Source organism: Sinocyclocheilus grahami, unplaced genomic scaffold (assembly GCF_001515645.1).
Source record: "Sinocyclocheilus grahami isolate Dianchi unplaced genomic scaffold, SAMN03320097.WGS_v1.1 scaffold327.1, whole genome shotgun sequence".
Lineage (NCBI taxonomy): Eukaryota > Metazoa > Chordata > Actinopteri > Cypriniformes > Cyprinidae > Sinocyclocheilus > Sinocyclocheilus grahami.
The window spans coordinates 1,126,202-1,138,820 of NW_015505506.1; the positions used below are offsets into that span (position 1 = coordinate 1,126,202).

The following is a 12,619-nucleotide window of genomic DNA, read 5'->3' on the forward strand; positions in this document are numbered from 1 at the left end:
ACTTTATCACTGATCTACCCTTGTCCAGGGGTCATACCACTATCCTCACAGTTATTGGCCGTTTCTCAAAGACATGTCGCTTGATGCCCAAACTGCCCACTGCTCTGGAAACGGCCGAATCCTTATGCAATTTCAGGCGGACTGGAGTCGTTATCTGTTCTGGGCCGAATGTGCTCAGAACTCCCTACGCAAGCCAGCCATAGGCCTCACTCCTTTCCAATGTGTTCTGGGTTTCCAACCTCCCCTCGCAAGCCAGCCATAGGCCTCACTCCTTTCCAATGTGTTCAGAAGTTGGCGTTGCCCTCAAATTATCGTATCTCACCCACTTTTCATGTGACTGTCAGTCATTTAACATTTCTATCAAAAATTCATATATTAACTGTTTAACTTCTTACGATGCACTCTTTCACAGTTAAAACTTTTAACTAAAGCATCAAGCTAGAATTTGCATTCGTCTTCTGTTAACAGTAATGCCCGCCTTCTTTGATTTTACCAACTTAAACATTTTGACATTGACAAGTCTAAAAAAATGTAACTTTTAAAACTTTTTGTCATCCTAGCAACAAACAGGGCGGTGCGTAATGAAGTGCAGAAGTGCAGCATCAAGAATACCAAATATTGTGATAATCTGGCCATTTGTAACTATTAGGGGGAACTTCCTACGGCCCTGCTAGAGCCTTTAGTCTTTAAAACAGTCACATGCTGAATTCATCCAGTCAATGATACTGACACCACAAATAAAGATGTTAACCCAGGGTTTAGGAATGTACAATGTGAAACATGAGCATATGAATACACAGGATTAATTGATTACGTAAAGCAAGAAAACCCAGAATTTTGTTTACCAAGTTTTCACATAAACACTGATTGACTGATAATGTCTCAAGTACCATCAGTCATAAGTTCATTCAGACATGGCTGCCACATTTTAAAGTTCAGTTGCTATACTTTCAAATTCTATTGCATATGAAAGTATTAAAAATACATTCAAAACTGTCATTTTGTGAAGAGAAGCTGATAAGATGCATTATGTATTATCACCCTACAGACACAGAGCATCTACTACAGTACTACTTCAGAAAGTTAAATTTAGTTAACTGACCCACATTTAGCAAATCACTCTTCATGCTGCTCCAGAATAAGTTGCATCTTTGAGATGATTGAAGTGAATGTAATATGATTTCAGTCTCAAGCTGAGCACACAGAGCATCAAATTAAACAGCAGTTTAAGCAGCTTCATCAGTTTCTCAGAGATGAAGAAGCTAAGCACTGCACTGAGGGAGGAAGAGGAGCAGAAGAAGAAGAAGATGAAGGAGATCAACAGACACATCTCAGCTCTTTCACACACAATCAAAGACCTGGAGGAGACGATGAAGGCCAAAGACGTCTGCTTTCTAAAGGTCTGATTTCAGATCATCCGTTGATTGACTGATTGATGGAGTTCTTGATGATAAATTGTGTGTTTGTTCTACAGAAGTTTCCAGTCACAATGGAAAAGTAAGTGATCTGCTGGTGTCTCTGCTCTCTCTGCTTCTGATCCAAAGCCACTGCAGTTCTGACACCTGAATGCTCTTCCAGAGTCCAGATTTCACAGCCAGATCCGCAGATGCCTTCTGGAGCTTTGATTCATGTGCCATGTTACTCTGGAAGAAGATGCTGGACCTTGTCCAAAAGAGTGAGTCTGAAGATGATCTGTGCTGTCACACACACACACTGGAAATGACACACAGGGGAGATTGACAGATTTTAGCATTATGTGTGAATAACCAGTTGAGTTAGTAGAGAAGAACATGACATTTACAGTTAGAGCTATACATCAGATCCTACAGTTCACTTTGATTGATTGTATTTGTCATTATCAGTTGACATGGGGCGCAAATCTGAAATTCCTCAAGCACATATTTACTATAACAACACTGACAGTGATCAGAGGAAAATGTCTGATGTGTTTGATCAATAGGACTAGTCATAATTCAAAATAATCTGTGTACGGTTCACTCTTGATCATTACATGAACATCAGAATAAAAGCACCTGTTGATTTTGTCTCATCAGCTCCTGTGATGATCCAAACACGACTCATCCACGTCTCATCCTGTCTGATGATCTGACCCGTGTGAAATACATCTGGGACGAACAACTGCTTCCTGATAATCCAGAGAGATTTGACATCTGTGAGTGTGTTCTGGGTTCAAAGGGTTTTACCTCAGGAACACACTGCTGGAAGAGGAGGTTAAAGAGAGCGAATGCTGGAGTCTTGGAATAACTACAGCATCAAACCATTGTTTTCCTTAGTCTGCTTGTCTTCAGCAAACTGTTTGCGGGCTTTCTTGTGCATCATCTTTAGAAGAGGCTTCCTTCTGGGACGACAGCCATGCAGACCAATTTGATGCAGTGTGTGGCGTATGGTCTGAGCACTGACAAGCGATAACACCAAATTGAACACACCTTCTCCCCATTCACACCTGAGACCTTGTAACGCTAATGAGTCACATGACACTGGGGAGAGAAAATTGCTAATTTGGACAATTTTACTTATTGGTGTTCTCACTTTTGTTGCCAGCGGTGGAGACATTATTAGCTGTGTGGTGTACTCACTTCTGTGAGATACTGTATATATATATATATATATATAATTTAATTTTCAACTAAAAGAAAACATGTGTTGTAGAACATTGTTGTGTATAATGCCTAATCATAAGCTTGTTCAGAAACTGTGACAAAATTTTGATTATTAAAAAATAACATCTTTCTCATTATTTCATCATTTATTTGAATATTCGTTTTTTTATAAGCCCAAATATTTAAATACAATATTTTTGAAAAATGCCCATCCCTAGTAGATTGTAAGTGGAGCATGGACGTGATGGGAAATGTTTTCCCCTTTCAGGAATTCCATGTTGTTTCTAATTCTTTTTACAAATAAGAAATGGTGTAATATGAGAGAGTGGATGTGCCAGGTATGATGCATTTGCAAGACTGACTGAAATAGACAGGTAAAGAGCTTTTCTTTTCTGTTCTCTCCTGAGGGATAGCAGTCAGCATTTGCAAGAGCATGTCCAGCTCTCGAGGTGATTGATGCTTGAACTAAGCAAGCTTAGCTCTCGAAGGAGTTAAATGGGTGTTGTGTGATGCTGTCACAATAATCAGTTCCACCCAGGCTTGACTCTCTCGAGGGATGAGAGTTGAGCCCCTACACTCTGTGGTTCGGTTCCCATTGCTGCCATTGCAGTGAGGTGGGATCAAGCACGGGGTTGTAGGCAGGGCATGAGAGGAGTAGAAAGTTTCCGTTCAAGCTCTTCTTGTTACCTCTCTTAAGTGGAAGTTCAAAGTATCAAATATGTACTTGTTTAAGAACAGTTTCCTTTGATGGCTATCAAGATTGTAGCAAGGTGTCCCTCCCCAATGAGTTTGGGTTTTAAGTAGGGTGCCTTACTCTCTTCTTAGTAACATCTCAGGTCGGGCTGCTATTTACAGTGGCCCATCTGAAACATCAAAGTTGGTAGCTGTCTGAGGACAGATTCCCTGTGACTAGCTGCTCATTGGCTCAAGATGTCCCTCACTAAGAATGTGGATATTGAAGTAGGGTTCCTTGCTCCCTCTGTTTGATTTGCATGTATGGGTTGGTTTGCCCCCCATTACTAGGGGCTTTAAGTGGGTGGTCACCCTTTTTTGGTTCCTTAGATTGAATTCTCGTATAGTCTCTTAGGTTGCAGCCTCTTTAGAGATGGTAGTTTCCCTTTGAAAAGCTACTCTTGGCTTGGGCTGTTTCCCTTGTAATTAGAGGTTTTTAAGTAGACAGTCCACCTATGGCTATAGGTTGAGTTTTTTTTAGGCTCCCTATTCGGGAAGTATGTTTGTCAAAGATGTACCGGTTGAGGCTGGTTTCCTTTGATTGGTTTCCTGCCTGAGTTGTGAGCTCAGTTACTCGGCTTTATTACCTCAGTTACTCGGCTTTGTTACCTCTGGCTTCAAAACCTCCAAGACTTCAGAGCAATTTATTCTAACCAGAAAGATTCCACAACATTTTAGCACCCGAACAGGGACTGTAAAGAGCACAGAACCACAGCGGGCTGATTGAACGAGCAACACAAACAGATGGCCACCTAAAATAGGTAAACATTTTTGCTGTTTATAGTTTGCGTTGTTCGCCAGAACTGCCCGTAGTGGTAAGAATACTGAAAAGCTCTTCTAGATTTAAGAATGAAAAGAATAAAGGGGAACTGAATCCAGAATAAATAGTAGGCTGCCATTACCTCGTCTTAAAATAATAAAAGACATGTATGGCATCTGTTGAACAGCTTCAGTACATATATATGTGAGTGCAAAGCGGGATTCTGGAGTGGTGTTTGTAAACATTACTCAGCTTTGTTACCTTTGTTACCTTTGAATGTTAATAATGTTCATCTGGCTTCAAAACCTCCAAGACTTCAGAGCAGTTTATTCTAACCAGAAATATTCCACAACACTGTCTCCCCTGCTTTAGGGTTTTAAGTAGATGGCCCATTGTCTTGGGAACACAGCTGTTTGAGGACAGTTGTGTTCCCAACTTGGTTGAATGGGATGTCCCTCCTTAATATTAGAGTTGGTTGGGTTCCCCATTTTCCCCAAGTTATTTTAGCTGTCCAGGTGTCATTGGGGTGCCTCTTTTTAAAATTGGTGTATGTTTGTCACAATATTTGGTGCTCTCTCACCAGGTGGACAGGCAATGCACCAAGGCATGACATAGTGGGTATTTCATTCTCCGTAGTGTCCACTAGAGGAAGCAGTGCGAGTTCCCTTGAAGCACGGTCCAATGGATTTGGAGTGTTTTCACACATGCTTCAGACACCGATCATACTGATGGCATTCCCCATAGTGTCCACTAGAGGACACAGTGTCTTGTTCGGGGAACCATGGTTACATGCGTAACCCGAAATGTTTTCTTTACTCTTCAAAAACTAAGGGTAATATTTTACTGTATACTGTACCCGACAGCGAGCTCACTGTTTGTGATGCTCAAAATATTCAACAGAAATTCAAACCATTGAATTGAGGGTGGGGGTTTGTATAAATGTATCTCTGACTGTTTTCAGAAAAGTTTAGGTGTTTTATTTTCATTTGACCTCTGTTTAAGTAGTGTTTATAAGTGCAGCACTTGTTTACAGCGTTAACCAAGGAAACACTATATTATGGATGTTTTATAATCACCCTCTACAGTCAGCAAGTATGCTACATGTATGTAGTAGGGGTTGCACCGACTAGTCGATTAGTCGACTTTAACGCTCTACCATGATGCTTTAAGCTTGACATCGACTAGTCACTGGTCCTATAGAGGGCGCAACAGGATAAGAAATCATTGAAGTCCACATTTACGCTCAGTTTCCAAACAGTTAAAATGACAAATACATGCATACTCCGAAAGCGCTCCACAAGACACGTGTGATTACACCACCTGAATGCTCGAAATTGAACAGGAGAATGCACATAAACAGCTTATTGTACAGGTAAGTTAATCATTGTTCTAATCTAATGCGCTGCTGCATTGTACGGCACACGCAAAGGCTACAGAAAGCAGCTCGTACATCACGCGCAGATTGCGCGCACACAGAATCATTCAGTAGCGCGCAAATGTATTGTCAACACTGTTCTGTGATTTCTCAATAAAATATTTTAGAAACTGAAATGTTCTAGCATATATTTCTTAGTAACTAAAATACAGCTTCACTATTAGTAGAGAGACACTGCCAGGTAGGCAGTCATATAAATGGAATCTTTATTGTGCTACTTTATCTGTAACTGATTTAGAACGAGCAGAAATCTGTGAGAAATATAATGACCCAAAGACAAAAGAACTGATAAATGAGCTGTTATAGGAGCAATAGCCATGTGGGCAGTGCTGTGTCATATAGGGCTGGGACAATAAATTGATGCATCACGAATCAAGAAATTATTCTGCATCGATTCTGAGATTTTCCGAAGGCATGGCGATTCCCTCTGGAATCGATTTCGAGCTTAGTTTTTAACAGCAGATGGCACTCCGTGCTTTAGAAATAGCCGTATTCTGCTTGCTTCAAGTTCCTTAAACACACACCATTTGAACCTAAAATAATCATTCATAAAGTTCGAAAAGGTTGACGCGAATTACAAGGATGTTCACAGTGGACTGTGTTTACATTAATCTTGCATCATAAAAGTATAAAAGCCGATGTGCAAGTACATTTAAATTATGTTTTATTAACAAAGTTCGGGAGGAGCACATTCAGATAATTAACCCGGCCAATTCATCATCAGCAATTACACCATCTATCCTATCAGCTCAAGAGAGAATTTCTATAAATAGCCCAAGCCATCTTACCTTCATTCTCTCTACAGTATTTCAGCATTCGGTTCGCTCCTTTGCCTTTTTATCACAGACTAAATTCTTTTCCCGTCCAACAACGAGACCAATACTGGGGATTTTTCAGATCCTCCTCCGTAATTTGCCAGCCCCATGATCACTCCTTCTCCGCCAGACATGGCCGCCGAGCACCAGGCTGCATCGCGTCCGCTGCTCTTCTCGGCCAGCCACACGCTCTCCACGACGGCGAGGCTTCCAACTTCCCCGGCATCCTCGTATCATTCGGCCGTACCAGCAACTCCTCCGATCGGAAAGTGGACAGTATTTAAGCCCAAGGCACAAATACTGATTAATTCCAACGCACCGTTCTCGCGGAGGGTAAACAATCATCTGTACGATCTATTCGTCACCCTGCAAATTAGCCAACCTCCCTCCTAAATCCACTCAAGCTGCCAAGGCAGCCAATAGACCGTACAAAGCCCCGAGCTCGCCTCGCTCGACACCACCATCGTCCCACACAAAACCCGGCTCTCCTCGAGCGCTGGGTCGCAGCAGCAGCAGGCCTTCAATAAGGCTGGGCCGCATCCTAGTTCTCACAGCAGCAAAGCCTCACTTGCTTCCCGTTTCGGCTCAGCCTTTCACCGTGGCTCTTCTGGCCACAGCACCGTATGCAGCTGGGCCTCCAGCTCTCGTAGCAGACGTTAACTTGCGGCTGTCTCCACTAGCGTCGCAGGCCGTGTGGCAAATTAATTCATTTTCAGGTGAAGCCGCTAAAGCAGGTTTCGTGGCTAAAGTTTGTTAAACAATTAACGTTAAACGGATGTTGATGCCATTTTGTAACCATGAAGCAATCAAGGCATTTTTACAAAGTTATCATCCACACTGAAATGTCTGAAAGTATTACATTTACCTTACTGTGCATGTATAAAACCTCACTGAGATGATACAGACGGAACAGACATAAAACGTTTTACACAATTCTTCTTGCAGGATCAATTCATTTACGGAAATATTTCATCATTCACTGAAGCCCATGGTGCACACACTCAGAATGGATCTAAAACGCAGCTGCCCTCGTGTTTTGCCACAAGACAGCAATCATGAGTAAATTTGTCTTTTTAGGACTGTAATATGAAGAGTGTGCAAAGTAAATATCTTTAGCAACAGTGTGAAAGTGAATAGCACATAACTGCACAATTAACGTTACCAGTTAAACATGTCTATTGGTACAATATGCGTCACATGACTAAACGTGTGTCATCGTTTTCAAAAGCCTCCATTTCCACAGTCCATACTACAGCATGAAAACAGCATTTTCAAATGTATCCGCTCTGGAGAGCATTTCAAAAGCTCTGCTTTCCTGGACTCCTTGTCTTAATGTGGATGGAAGGCCAAAACAAGAGGAAAAGATGCGTTTTCAACGGAAACGTATGTGGACAAGGCTTGAGGAGTTGCCAAATCTAGCAACAAATTGCTAAGTCGGCAACACTGCAGGCTACCCAGGCATTTCAGCTTGTTCCGCTAAATGTCACTAACCCTTCCACTCTCCCGCGGCCTACAGCTACAGCAGTCGAAGCAAGCGCGAAGCTGCTTCCGCTTGCAACACAGTCCCTCACATCAGCACATAACTGCACAATTAACGTTACCAGTTAAACATGTCTATTGGTACAATATGCGTCACATGACTAAACGTGTGTCATCGTTTTCAAAAGCCTCCATTTCCACAGTCCATACTACAGCATGAAAACAGCATTTTCAAATGTATCCGCTCTGGAGAGCATTTCAAAAGCTCTTGTATATATATATACCCTTCTAGACGCCTCCCTCAGTTCTATTCTCCAGGCCATCTCCCCCAGGACCCTCCAATCCTACTTAACTGCTTGGAATGGTTTTAAAAATTTTCACCATGCTTACAACCTGACTTTCCCCGATTTTTCCCAGCTCACAATCACCTCATTCATCTCCCATCTCAACACCAACAAAAAACTCCAAGCCAGCTCCATCAAATCTCACGTAAATCGACCTGTCTAGTGTGATTATGATATCGCAAAAGGCTGCGATTATGTTTTTATGCACAGCTTGTCCATGAAGCACGGCTGTTTGATCAGTAGGAAGTGCTGCTCCATCTGAAATCATTACGAGTTTGACTCGCTTATAATGTGCATTTGAAAAAGCAACACTCGTCAAACGTCATCATTATAAATATACTTTATTATCATGAAAATACCTGAGAAGGCTTGAAGAACAGTGATAGAAAGATGCCCATAGGCATTTCCTGGAACTTCTTCTGCTGGGCATATTTGGAGTTTCTGTGCAAGAGCACCCCTTTGCTTTTAGATGTAGCATTCAATCATACTTCACTGACAAGCTGCGCATAAAAAAATCGTAGCCAAATGCCAAATCGTGTGTGGTTTATTTTCGATTTATCGTGCAGCCCTAATAGTAACTAAACAATAATTTTATATTTTATTCATTTCAACAAATTTACCATCAAAACAGATGCTGCATATCTCTAGTCTTTGGCTGCATCCATTTGCATCCAACATGTTTTATTACTGACACGCCCCCAACTCGGAAACTCTGGGCTTAAGGAAATTTCGAGTTTCCACTCTGGAAATCGTAAAAATGACTTTGTGGTGCCATTCATGTGCATTTAACTCGTAAATATGCTTGTTCCGCTAAATGTCACTAACCCTTCCACTCTCCCGCGGCCTACAGCTACAGCAGTCGAAGCAAGCGCGAAGCTGCTTCCGCTTGCAACACAGTCCCTCACATCTCAGTATTTCCGTCCTGTTACTTCTAACCCCCTTTTTTCCATTCAGCGGCCTCCAGCTCCCATCTTCTGCTGGGCATATTTGGAGTTTCTGTGCAAGAGCACCCCTTTGCTTTTAGATGTAGCATTCAATCATACTTCACTGACAAGCTGCGCATAAAAAAATCGTAGCCAAATGCCAAATCGTGTGTGGTTTATTTTCGATTTATCGTGCAGCCCTAATAGTAACTAAACAATAATTTTATATTTTATTCATTTCAACAAATTTACCATCAAAACAGATGCTGCATATCTCTAGTCTTTGGCTGCATCCATTTGCATCCAACATGTTTTATTACTGACACGCCCCCAACTCGGAAACTCTGGGCTTAAGGAAATTTCGAGTTTCCACTCTGGAAATCGTAAAAATGACTTTGTGGTGCCATTCATGTGCATTTAACTCGTAAATATGATCAATCTGACATGACTTGAATGCACCATAAGCCCTTGTGTTTGCTGTGATCATTGTCATGTCTTGTCTTTCCTTGGTTGAGTTGTTGAGAATTATTAAATTATTTTCCCATGGTTTTCTGATTCTCCTGTTTTGTTTATCTTTGTTTTACTTCATTAAATTGATCTGCATTTGGATCCTCTTTTCATTAGTGATGCAAAGTCTGATTCATTTCCGTGAACCGGTTATTTTTTGACAGTTCGGCTCATTGAAACGGTTCAAAAAGCCAATTCATCGGTTCAAGGCATCATCATTGCATTTTTTTTCTAACAACTCAGGTTTCAAAGTTTTTGTAAAAAATGAATTGGTCAAAACGGTGACCACACTCATCTGGATTACTTGTTCAGTCTATACGTATTTGCGCAGGCACATAGTGTTTCTTTACAAAGTGACATCGCCAACTACTGGCTCTACAGTACCCTCTGTGGCAGCCATAACATGAACCTCTGGCTTTTCTGGGACCAGAATGCTATGACACAAACCTCTGGACAAAGATGCCTAGGAGCTTGGTTCTGGACAAAGATGTCTAGGATCTTGGAGACCAGTGTGGCTGGGATGGCCATGAGTGCTATCTTTGGCTAGGTATTCAGCGGCCTCCAGCTCCCATAGCAGACGCTAGCGTGAGGCTGCCTCCGCAAGCAGTGCAGGCTACACAGGCTCTTCAGGACATCACAAACCCCACCCCCTTCCCATGGCCTACAGCTACAGCAGCTGATGCAAATGTGAGGCTTCCTCCATTTGTAACCCAGGCCCACATCTCTTCTGCTCCCTCATGCTACTAATAACCATTTTTCTGTTCAGTGGCCTCCAGCTCCCATAGCAGACGCTAGCGTGAGGCTGCCTCCGCTAGCGGCTCTGGCTCTTCAGGATGTCACGAACCCCGCTTACTTCCTGTGGCCTAGAGGCTGCCTTCGCCTGCAACACAGGCCCACACATCTCAGTCTTTTCCACCCATTACTAATAACCCCTTTATTTTTTTAATAACCCCTTTTCAGTGGCCTCCAGCTCCCATAGCAAACCAAAAATTTTATCAGAGGCTATCTGCTGGATTTTCTCCAATAACTACGCAAACCCTTACCCCATCCACCTTTTAGATGATTTTTGATCATCTCTCCTCCTGGCTATATAAATATATATATATATATATATATATATATATATATTTCTCCTTACCATGATTATACAAAAAGTTATTATAAAATGTGTATTTTTCTACTCTAAACTTTACTGAAAGTATGGATATTTGAATACTCAAATAAATGTCCAAGCATCTAGCCAATAACAACTAAAGTAAGTGATGTACAACCTTAAATTGTATTTAAAAAGTAGATTTGATATGCAATTATTTGCTATTAATTAGGTTAATTAGTATACCATGTAATTAATTTGATGATATGTAATGTTCACAATTATTCAAAAAACATTCCACGTACCATTAAACAGATACACTCAATCCTCACAACACATCTTACAGTCGCAAATACAAAATTCTATAAATTATACATTACGCTCACATTATACATTACACTTAACATAAACAATATTATTAGCCAGTCTTACCAAAAAATGTTTTTGATAAGCTGATTCATGTAACTTCTGTGGCTAACGTACAATCTTTGAGCAGATATGACATTATTTATCATCCACAACACTAATAATAACACACTACTGTGTTTGTGTTCTAAGCTCTGACAGCCCTCGTGTTGAATGCTGCTGGGTCAGTTCAGATGTTTGTCCAGTATGGGTCAGTCATGTTCATCAGAAGAAAGCTGTTTGCCTTTTGTAGTTAGTGTCAGTGACACCAGGTTCATGTGTGATGTGTGATTTATTGCAGGTGAGGCAGTAAACTAAAATGTTGCAGAGAATAAAATCAGACATATATACTGTACTATATATATATATGTGACCCTGGAGCACAAAAGCAGTCTTAAGTCGCTGGGGTATATTTGTAGCAGCAGCCAAAAAAACATTGTATGGGTCAAAATAATATTTTTTTTATTTTATGTCAAAAATCATTAGAATATTAAGTAAAGATCATGTTCCATGAAGATATTTTGTAAATTTCCTACTGTAAATATATAAAAACTTAGTTTTTGATTAGTAATATGCATTGCTAAGAACTTCATTTGGACAACTTTAAAGGCGATTTTCTCAATATTTAGATTTTTTTCAAAGAGTTGTATCTCGGCCAAATATTGTCCCATCCTAACAAACCATACATTAATGGAAAGCTCATTTATTCAGATGATTTATAAATCTCAATTTAAAAAAACTGACCCTTTTGACTGGTTTTGTGGTCCAGGGTCACATGAATCCTTTAAAATATTTAATAAAATGGTATAAAATGATCACTTACTAAAGTTTCTCTAGATTACACTGTGGATCCTCTAGCAGGTCCGAGAGCTTCCCTCCTGAACCTCCTGGTTTATTAGAGCTCAGATTTAGTTCTTTCAGGTGTGAGGAGTTTGATCTCAGAGCTGAAGCCAGAACAGCAAAACCTTTCTCTCCAATACTGCAATCAGACAGCCTGCAGAGAGAAAGAGAGCAACATGTCACGATTACAAATGAACAAACGCATAAATGCAGGATGAGGTAAAAATTACTTGTGCATCCCAAAAAAGCCTCATAAGTAAGAATGTGTGGGTGTTTATTTTTATGTGTCTATGGGAGTGACATCTATACAACTATTTGATCGTTCTCTATTATTCTAAAACAGCGCGTGCAGCATGTTAGCATTCGTTAGCCGGTTAGCTTGTCATTCGTGTTTCAATTTGCGTCTATTGCTGTTTTCTTTTTCTCTCTCACTCTGTTTTTTCACAAGTTCATCAAACAACAGTGGTAAGTCAGATTCATTCATCAAAAACAATATCTTCAGTATTTCTCAGAGGGCGGGTTTCAAGTATAACTTGTTTGAAGTAATGGTACTTCATATAACATTATCCAGAGAAACAAGTGTTAATGATAAATTCCCTGTGATGTTTGTACTGGCTACTGTATACAGGCCACCAGGGCACCATACAGACTTTATTAAAGAATGT

At 40.7% G+C, this 12,619-nt stretch overlaps 1 pseudogene; it reads right to left on the reverse strand.

The window, feature by feature from the left end:
- Positions 1 to 11,936: 11,936 nt before the first annotated feature.
- LOC107602449 (protein NLRC3-like) overlaps positions 11,937 to 12,619 on the reverse strand; it is a 13,208-nt pseudogene continuing 12,525 nt past the window's right edge.